Consider the following 11,136-nt stretch of genomic DNA (forward strand, 5'->3'; position numbering starts at 1 on the left):
CATTTGGCCTCGCTACAATCAGACTTCATTTTGTTATGATATAGAATGCTGATTTTCTAACTCAATGCATCGGGTCACTTTGGTCAGCGTGACCCGGTTCCCCTCTCATGGGTACAGCAGGTACTTGAAAGAAGGGAGTGCTCGGAGGGAGGGGGGGTGTTCCCACAGAGAGAATGGGACACTCAAGTCGGTATTTGTTTTTTGTTATCAGTTAATATCAGACAGACGTTACAAAAAAAACAACAACTGTTTAAAAAGTAGCAAATCTGCATCTCATATTTGGTTTGAATATTTAGTCCTAGCTAGTCAGGTTATCTTGCTGTTTTTATTGTAGTTTTCACATGTTTTCTGTATATGTAACTGTTTCTTCTGTTTTGTTGACTTGAATGTGAAGCACTTTGGTCAGATGAAGTTGTTTTAAATGTGGTGCATAAATAAACTTGAATTGAATAAAAAATAATGAACTTTGGTTTTGTTTCTATGGATATGTCATTGCTCTGCCTGGAATGTTCCACAGTATGACATTAAACAGTTCTACCTTACATTTATTAAATTACAGGCGGTTTTATCGTAGCCTGATTCATCAGTCGATTTCACTTCTTGGAAACCGTCTGACCTCACAGCATTAGGATTTGTTCACTCGACAGTAGGCGGTTACTTTTTTAAAATTTAACCAATCGCTGCTATTTAGTCAAAAAGTGCGTAATGCGCCAGGACACTCAGTGGTATCCAAGTAATTGCTTGCTTCACAGCTCTTCGCTGATTGGCCAGTGCGCGGTCTATAACTTCTGGGGTTCTTGCAAACTGTCTAGTGTATTCCGATTCCTGACCTAGTCGCTGGAGAGAAATGAAATTGAGTGCCAGCCTGGCTAGTTTTATAGCACAAAAATACCTAGAAAAACAGGCATTCTGACTGTGGGCGGGTTGCATTTCCACAGATATGACCTGTAACTTGGTCTGAGTCGGTCTTCCATGAAGATAGAAAGGCTTAATAGCACAGTGTGAAACATTCCAGACAAAGCAATAACAGCTCCACGGGGACAAGTATTTGACAGACCCTCCACCATAAAAGTTATATGGTGCACCTTTCACCTTGTTTCAGTGTTTGAATAAGCTCGGTGGAGCAGGCCTACAGACATGACTTCAACACAAATTACTAGTCAAATCTGTGGAGCCCGGAGCACTTAACATCTGCTCCCATCTCTCTCCGAGCGATAGAGCCCAATAAAAAATGCATTGCCCTGTATTGATCGGGTGTTATTAATGCCGTTTCGCTCAAGGATCACATTTCAGCTGATGCTTTGAACAAATGCAGTTCTTTGATTTGGACTCCATGTTGTAAAGAGCCATTGGCCATTTTGGGGTCTGCAAATGTGATGAAGAACTGGTCTTGTCTTTGAGGACGGCTTTACTGTCCACTCTGTTCAAATGTTGGCGTATTCGTCATATGCATTACTCCCATATTCCCATATTAAAAGATGGAAAATTCTAGGTCTTACTGGAGCTCTCCATCATGTCACGCGTGTTTAAAAGGTGCGACTTTTCCAGCGAAGGGTCCGTCGCCTGTTTGTTTCTATGGATATGTCATTTCTCTTCCTGGAATGTTCCACAGTATGACATTAAACAGCTCTACTTTACATTTATTCAATTACAGGTGGTTTTATAGCTCAAACATACATAAAAAAAAGACTAAATAAACACCCAAGCCCCGCCCCTTCCTGTCAGTGTGGAAAAGTGAGGGTGAGAGTTTCCTGTGGCCACAAAAATATCCAATTGCGATTTTTATTTAGTTAATAGTAGAGATGTAACAATAACCGAAATATCGTGATATCGTATCGTCAAAGTTCTCACAATAATATCGTGAACCATCACAATGTATCAAATTACAAGTCTCTTTGCTTAAATTAAGAGTTATGGTGCAGCAAAAGCTAAAAACGGGAAGGGAACTACATAGACCATGATCCTTTGCTCCATTTCAGTGCAGACTACAAGAAGAAATAACAGTTCTAACACTTTTAAGTCTTAGTTCTTTGAGGTAAGTGTTTTCAAGGCATTAAGAGGAAAAAGAAGCATATTCAGTTTTGTTAACCTCCACAAAATATCGTAATAAATATCGTACCATGAGATGTATTTCGTGAAAATATCGTACCGAGAGATTTGGATATTGTTAGATCCGTAATAGTGAGCCTCCCCACCATATCGTGAGCTTTTTAGGATTCTGTTCGAGTTCACTTTTTAAAACACAGACAATGCCAGAAGCGCCTTTCAGACCATGTTTGTAGAGATCTAAACTACAGGGTTAGCAGTTTTTATGCAGAATAAGACAAGAGATTTTGTCATTTGTACTTAAAAACACTACAGCCTTTGTTATTTACTAATTGTGCCCATTCAAATTAAGAAAAGGAGATACCAGAGTGCCCTTTTTGAACATTTTGAATGACTCAGAATGGAAACAGGAAAACATTACATGCTGTATTTTTACTCAAACATGTAACTATTTCTTTTATGTTTATTATAATAAAGTTACTTAAAATAAATTGGAGGGCATCGCTAAGGAAATATTAGTATTAGAAAATATCAGTTATCAGCCACAGCGGCACATCAAATATCGGATATTGGCATCGGCAAATAAATAAATAAATAAATAAATGAGTCACTATATCAGCCCATCCCTAATTCATAATGTGGTTTCGATGAATAATGTTGCAGTCCTGTATTCTGCCGTATGTTTCCGGGTGAATGATCTTGTAGTGGGGCTGGAAAATAACAGGAAATATCGAACTGCAATACATTTTTAACAAGTATTCAGATTATTGCTTCATTTTCATCAGTGCCCAGACGTGTAAACGCATGACAGACTCAGAAATGAACTGCAAAACACAATTATCACATGCTGTTCAGAACGTGTTTGTGAGGGTCTAAACTAGAGCGGGGATGCAACAATACAATACTGGTATCGAATATTGAACATTTTGAAGGATTAGATATCAGTTCAGTCAAGATTAGTTCAATTGATATCCCATTTTGTAAGTAAGTAAGTCTTTATTTATATAGCACTTTCACAGACATTTCTGTCCCCAAAGACGCTTTACACTTTATTCAGCATTATTCATTCACTCTATACCTGGTGATGGTAAACTACTATTGTAGCCACAGCTGCCCTGGGGCACACTGACAGAAGCGCAGCTGCCATGCCACTCGGCGCCATCGGTCCCTCCGACCATCACCATCACTCACACACACACCACTTTTATACTTGGCAAATTGGGCAAAGTGTCTTGACTAAGGACAAAATGACTGATTTGATTGTATTAAACTGACCATGACTATCAACTGTTTATGGAGACCTATGCAGTATGTTTTGGGTTGATGGGGGAAACCGGAGCACCCAGAGGAAACCCATCCAGACACGGGGAGAAACATGCAAACTCCACACAGAAAGGCCCAGGCGACGCGGGGATCGAACCCAGAACCTTCTTGCTGTGAGGCATGAGTGCTAGCCACGGTTTTGTGTATAAGATGCTGTAAAAAGACGATTTACTGGACAATGTTGACCCAAAACACCTTGTCATATTTTGTTGTTGTTCTGTAGTTAGATTAAAGGTGCACTGTGTAACTTTACTAGTAGAGGGCCCAGCTACTTGTCTCCATGCAGATGTTATTGCTTTAGCTCCAATCTCAATCTCCATAGAAACAAGCAGGAGACACCACCAGGGTAATTTACAGGTGAGATCTGTGAAGAGGCGACCCCACTCACAATCAGAATGCACGTTTTTAATTGAATAAATGCATCTTTTATATAGTTTAATACCATATTGTGGAACATTACAGGCAAAGCAAAGGCATCACCATGGTAGCAGACCTCTAACCTGAAAAGTTACGCAGGGCAAGTGATAAATAATACGCTGTTTGTTATGACCTATTTTCAATCTGCCCTGGTATCGGTTGATATCGGGTAATGGCAGATACTTAAAAGCCAAAACATCTACACTGGAACGGTATCGGAACAGAAAACCCTGAATCGATGCGTCAGATTTCTGTTTGCAATTGATTCATATTTGTGACTGAAATGAAATGCACTGATTTGGAATGTTTTAAAGTAACTGTCAGTGGTAATTTAGTGTCTGGAAAAGATGGCAGAAAATATAAGATGATGATCTCTCTGCTCCTTTTCATTCATTTCTTGTATGTTTAACATTATGACCAGATGTGGGGACTTACAGGTCGTCACTATTTTTAGGACTTGAGACTTGACTTGATAAAATGGACTAAGACTTGGATCCTGACTTGGACTTGAAGGTGAATGACTTGGGACTTGACTCGGACTTGAGAAGACATGAGAAGCACTTTTAAATCTATTCTGACCATAATGATTCACTCTAAGATGTTGTCAAGACATTTAAAAAAGGAAAAAATAGCATTTCTACAACTCTTACAAAGTCTAGAAATACTCATATAAATATACTGTGATTTTTTGAAAGTATAATTTAGTTTAAAATTCATATAAATGGCAAAAATCTAATCTATATATGGTACTTTGGTTTAATGACTTGAATCTCAAAGCAGGTGACTTGGACTTGACTTGGATTTATGGGCCAGTGACTTGAGACTCGACTTGGACTTGCCTCTATTTGACTTGAGACTTGACTTGGACTTGCCTCTATTTGACTTGAGACTCGACTTGGACTTGCCTCTATTTGACTTGCCTCTATTTGACTTGAGACTCGACTTGGACTTGCCTCTATTTGACTTGAGACTCGACTTGACTTGCTCTATTTGACTTGAGACCGACTTGGACTTGCCTCTATTTGACTTGAGACTCGACTTGGACTTGCCTCTATTTGACTTGAGACTCGACTTGGACTTGCCTCTATTTGACTTGGGACTTGACACAGATTTGAGGTCAAAGACTTGAGACTTAATTGAGACTTGCAAAACAAGGACTTGGTCCCGTCTCTGGTTATGACACTATTCATGTCATTTTGTACTTGTAAATAATAAAATAATAAAATAAATCTCTAAACTAGAGGGAGTTTAGACAATAAGACCAATAGACACAGGGAAGAGGACTTGTATTAACCAAATAACTGCAGACTGTTCAATTCACTAATCAACCATTCAAGTGTACTTCATCATTCAGACGTGTGGTTTTGTTGATTAAGAACCCAAACATCATTTTTACCAAATTTGAAGAACAATTTGTGCACTTCAATCAGAGAAATCATGATCAAACTGGGTGATTTTTCCAGTTCAGTAACACCGTCTTCTCAATATTCCAAATCTCCTGAATAGAGCTCCAGATCTGTGTTCTCAGCCAAACTGGGTCACAGAAAATTACAAATACTACAGTAACATCATTTCCTCTGCAAATAAACAATATATTCTGTTATTGTGTTACCCAAAATGCCAACCCTGTAATTTAGACCTCTACAAACCTGTTCTTGTATTAGTTTTGCAGTTCAGATTTCAGTCTTCTCCCATTTATTTATTTATGAATTTAATTGGGACAGTGCATGTTAATGGACACGGCACAACACGAATGTAAACACACCGGATTATAGTCAAAGGCCCATTTCCATCTGCGGCCAAATGTGAATCATCCTGGGTAATCCTAAACCTACTATTAAAGGTCCACTGTGTAACCTTTCTGCTGGAGGGTTAGGGTTAGGCTCACCAGCAATTTGTCTCCATGGGCTTTGGTTATGTTCTGAAGTAGAGCATTCAACTCCACGGAGATACATGAGTAAAACAAGAAGTTTTCTAGCGATATTTGTGAGTTTACATCCTCGGTTTGTGCTGAAGCTGAAAGCGAAGCAGCAAAACGAACCAAAACAAACCAAAACAAACATGGTGACGCCGACGGACTTCAGCCTATTTTAGAGTCAGTACTACAGGACTATTTACCGTATTTTCCGGGCTATTAGAAGCGCTCTTAAACCGAAATGACTGCGCGCCCGCAATCCAGAGCACCCTATACACGAATCCGCTCGGGTGTCCCAGCACGACTTCAGTAAACTACAAAGCCGCACCACCCGCAGAACACACAAACACACACAGAGCGAAAAACACCCGCAGACACACTCATCACTCCACGACGACGAGGAACGGAACGGAGGAACAAACCGAAAAAGCGAGCGCAATGTGCCGCTTCTAGACACAACTGAACAACTGAGTCACTGCGAACACGCCGACAATCCGTTGGTCCCAGACAGCACCCTCCCTACACGCCACAACTGAACAAAGCCCAGAGTCACCGTGAAACGCCAAAACAAAGTCCCACTGACCCATCACACTGTTGTGTTTCCTTTAAAGTCCGGTGCGGTTTATTTGTGAAAAAAGTTTGAAACTAGACCATTTAATGACAGTGCGTCTTATAATACGGTAGTTTGTGAAAAACATGCAGAAGGTGAGAACTTTTTGTGCATTTGTGGACAGGGAAGATGTCTGCGCTTTTCTCTCAACTGGACTTAATTTTTGGATTTTCCGCGTCCAAAATCAGATTCAAATAGTCATTGTGATGTTCCACATTTTCTAAATCTCTTTCAGAGAGCCATCCCAGATTGATAAATGTGCAGAAGTTGATTCAGAGTGACACATGGTAATATGGCGTGAGTCAGGTTAGATGATAACAACCAAGTCACACAGTAAGAATGCATGTTTCAAAGTGCTTTATCAATATTTTAGCAGTAACTGAATAAATGCAAGATAGATACGTTTAATGCCACACTATAGAAGATTCCGGACACAGCAATAACATCACCAGGAGATAAGTAATTGGCGGACCATCCAACCAAAAAGTTACGTAGTGCACCTTTATTACAAAACAAACCAAATCTCCTCAGAAAAAACTGCCAATACACATTTTCCCCAAACCAATCCTGCACTTCGAACCAAAATACCAGTGCCCTCCAAACTGCATTGTCCTTGACCAAGACTTCCCAAAGCGTAACTCTACCCACCTGCCCCCCCTCCCTGCTCCTCAGACCCACTCATCCCCCATAACCCCCCCAAGAAAACAACTCCTCTGGACAGACGTTTCCTTTACGTTTCCTTCACCAGCAGTCATATAGAAATAGAACAGACCAGGCAACAAGTTGACACCTCTCCGTTACATTACAACTAGTCGCCAAATGTTCCCCAGTTGTTGCACCAGAGCAATAAATCCACGGGGAGGGGTGCAAAGATAACAGGAAGCATGAGCTCAGGATTAGATAACCAAAATACTCAAGCGCGCTACGGGAAAGAGAGGGACGTTTTTAGGGTTTAGGGCCCGTTTGGGAGAGAAAAACTATGGAGGAGAATAGAATAGGACACAGCCCACCGCGGCCCAGCCTGTATCCGATTACATAATTGCACTAGGATTTCAAACGAGCTCTGCGCAAAACCAAAAGTGCCCCAAAACAGCAGAATTTACGGTAACTGGACAAAACGCAATAAGGCTGACTCATACGACTACACACTGCAATATTAATCAAACAGAAATCAAAGTTAGCCTTTAAAGTGAAGAAATGTGCAATATATTCAACACTGCGCTGGGTTTTCAAATCGCAAAACTGTAAACATTTGGAAATTACGCACGGTTTGTTCGCAAAGTCCGGCTAGGGCACTGCAGACAGGCTAGCGGTGGATTTTTAAAGGAATATTGCAATGTTTTTGATGAGTGGGTGAGGTCAGCGCACACGACCACGCCTGCATGAGCATCCACCATCATCATCCTCCTCATCCCATCCCGAGAAAGGCGTTCCAAAGTCGGTTAAAAACAACAGAACAGCCGGGGGGACGCGAAACGGAGGATGGAACGGGGGGATTTTGCGCCAGTAAATCCAAAAACACGCAGCTATGACGCATGAAAAGACAACAAAATGTACCCATAGCGACACAAGTTCAACCACAGCGAGGAGGAGAAGGGGGCAAAAGGACAAATGTGAGGAAAAATACGTCAAAATGTATCGCCAAACGCTGGGAGATGTAAATAATGGATGATTTAGCGGGTTTGGATGGAGTTTGAACGCACCACGCCTCACGGGCAGAGCTGCATTGGGAAGTAGAGGGTCTCCATGGTTCTACATCCGACAACTAGACACACAGCCGAGCCAGCGCCGCCTTCGTGGAGGTGATGCGGACACAATGAGGCGCGGATCGGTGCAGGGGGAAAGCGTGCAAAAGCGCAGGGAAGCCGACGACGTTGCGCGGGGACGGGAGAGCGGGGTTTGCACTCACCTGGAGGCCGACCAAAGCGCGCTGGGGTCCCGCTACTGGAGGAGGGAATCGCGGACGGACTGCCGAGCGAAAACAAGGCAGCAGCAGCAGCAGCACTGAGGCTTCAAATCCACCAATCCTCCTCGGCGCCGTCCTCCCCCCGCCCTCGGCCCAGCTCCGCTCCAGCACTGCCCGGACTGCAGAGGGAGGAGCGCTGGGTTTACGCACCGGGGAGGGCACACGGGACGAGCGGGGACAAGTTTTGATTTTATATTATTATTATTTGCATATTTTTGTTGTATTTTAGTCAAATCCAAGACAAGTTTGTGGTCTGCATGTACACAAAAATAATGTGATTTTAAGTTTACGCTCAAAAGCTCTGCAAATTTTGACGTTTTGCAAATGAACTCAAAAGTAAACGTGGACTATGCAATATTTTTACTTGCTCAGAATGTCCCACAGTATTGCATTACTTATCATTGTTGTATTTAGTTAATTTTCATGCTGAAATCCTGTTACTTTGAACCTAAAAGCACTCTCTCTGATTATCTGCTTTGTCACTTCCAGCTCCTGCAGCCAATCATGAATCATCAGTGCTAGTGCAGCGTCTGCAGCTCGGTGAGGGAAGCCCAGACTGTATACTGAGAATGAGAAAAACATATATGTCTCGTCTCTTTGCAGATTGAGGCTTTGGGAACACAGGGTTAGTTGTGATTATACATTTTTTAAAACAGTAAGAACAAAGGTTATGTACAGTTCCTTTACATGACAGTTTTGCTTCACTCAGTTGAATAAAAGCCTGATGAAATGGTATAAGGAAGATCTACAGACAGTTAACAACATAATATGGAGCCGTTTTTACTAAACTTTTTTCTGGGGACCCATATTTAAAAAGTCACAACCATCAGTGCCAATAGACTTTACTCATAAATCACAAAATAAAGGTGGATTTGACATTATTGAACATCAGTGAGGATATTTTATTGTTGACTGAGTGATCGTGTCTCTATTACTCAAGTTTTAAACAATGAAAAGCAGTCATTGAAGCAGCAATAAAAGGATCCATAAGTCACCTATTTGGATATTAAATGTAGAACATTTCTTTTTCTTTTCAATACTCAACTGAACCAGCAATATTGGAACGAAATAGTCAATAAAATAATTACAAAAAGATTAGAAATGATACAAAACATGTCTTAACATTTCAATATTTCTAATGAGATAGGTGGACCTGTCTGTGTTTTTGTAGTGTGTTCCAGTCCAGGTGCAAGAGGAGAGCGCAACACACACATCAACAAGCATATATCAGGCAACCCACCTAAGTGTCACAACCCAGTCTTTGAGAAACAATGATATAGAGAGAGTCACATATACTGGGTGTTCCAAAAAAATGTGACATCATTTTGCAAGTCAGTCACTTTGGCAGTTCTTGTTGAAATAACCTCAAATTTTCACAGAATGTATAGAAACACATCAAGATTTTATTTTTATTGTTTTATTTTGTTCAGTTTTCAGGTTGAGCCGTTCACTCTAGAGCTAAAGGATCTGGTAGACCATCATCAACATCAGAAGACAAAGGTCAAGCAAGTTCGCAAAAAAACTCTTGTGAGACCCAAGACATTTCTAAGGAGAACAAGTTTAGAAACCCAGATTCCTCGAAAGATGCTTTAGCCTTGCATAATCAGCCTTCCTCTTTACATTTTTGGTACCAAGTCCAAATGTGTTTACCTACTGATGAAGTTTTTCCAAATGTTACACTGAAGGCACGCTGCATAGGCTGAATGTGTGAGGGTGTTCGAGCAGATTCTAAGACGCAAAATGACTACTGTTTGGAAGTGAACGGCTCAACCTGAAAACAGAATAAAAATAAAACATGAATTAACGTACAAAATCTTGATCTGTTTCTATATATTCTGTGAAAATTTCAGGTTATTTCAACAAGAACTGACAAAATTATTGGCTTGTGAAATGATGTCACATCTTTTGGGACAAACTGTATTATAAAGTTGCAACAATCAAAGGGAGTGAGGACTGCTGGGAAAAGTGAACAATAAACATCAGGCATCATACCTTTATGGTTCAGGTAGTTTTTAAAATGTATGTAAGTATGTATGTATGTATGTATGTATGTATGTATGTATGTATGTATGTATGTATGTATGTATGTATGTATGTATGTATGTATGTATGTATGTATGTATGTATGTATGTATGTATGTATGTATGTATGTATGTATGTATGTATGTATGTATGTATGTATGTATGTATGTATGTATGTATGTATGTGTATGTATGTATGTATGTATGTATGTATGTATGTATGTATGTATGTATGTATGTATGTATGTATGTATGTATGTATGTATGTATGTATGTATGTATGTATGTATGTATGTATGTATGTATGTATGTATGTATGTATGTATGTATGTATGTATGTATGTATGTATGTATGTATGTATGTATGTATGTATGTATGTATGTATGTATGTATGTATGTATGTATGTATGTATGTATGTATGTATGTATGTATGTATGTATGTATGTATGTATGTATGTATGTATGTATGTATGTATGTATGTATGTATGTATGTATGTATGTATGTATGTATGTATGTATGTATGTATGTATGTATGTATGTGTATGTATGTATGTATGTATGTATGTATGTATGTATGTATGTATGTATGTATGTATGTATGTATGTATGTATGTATGTATGTATGTATGTATATGTATGTATGTATGTATGTATGTATGTAAGTATGTATGTATGTATGTATGTATGTATGTATGTATGTATGTATGTAAGTATGTATGTATGTATATGTATGTATGTATGTATGTATGTATGTATGTATGTATGTATGTATGTATGTATGTATGTATGTATGTATGTATGTATGTATGTATGTATGTATGTATGTATGTAT

At 39.7% G+C, this 11,136-nt stretch overlaps 1 protein-coding gene across 1 annotated transcript in view; it reads right to left on the bottom strand.

Moving 5' to 3' along the window:
- The window catches only part of sptbn1 (spectrin, beta, non-erythrocytic 1), a 251,358-nt gene extending 243,050 nt beyond the window's left edge, over positions 1–8,308 (bottom strand). Inside the window, exon 1 of the mRNA XM_055162977.1 lies at positions 8,221–8,308. The gene's annotated coding sequence lies outside the window, so the exon portion shown is untranslated. The remainder of the gene's footprint in view (positions 1–8,220) is intronic.
- Between the last annotated feature and the right edge of the window lie 2,828 nt (positions 8,309–11,136).

This window comes from Boleophthalmus pectinirostris, unplaced genomic scaffold, assembly GCF_026225935.1.
Source record: "Boleophthalmus pectinirostris isolate CB_2022bp ecotype Guang Dong unplaced genomic scaffold, ASM2622593v1 HiC_scaffold_5, whole genome shotgun sequence".
NCBI lineage: Eukaryota > Metazoa > Chordata > Actinopteri > Gobiiformes > Gobiidae > Boleophthalmus > Boleophthalmus pectinirostris.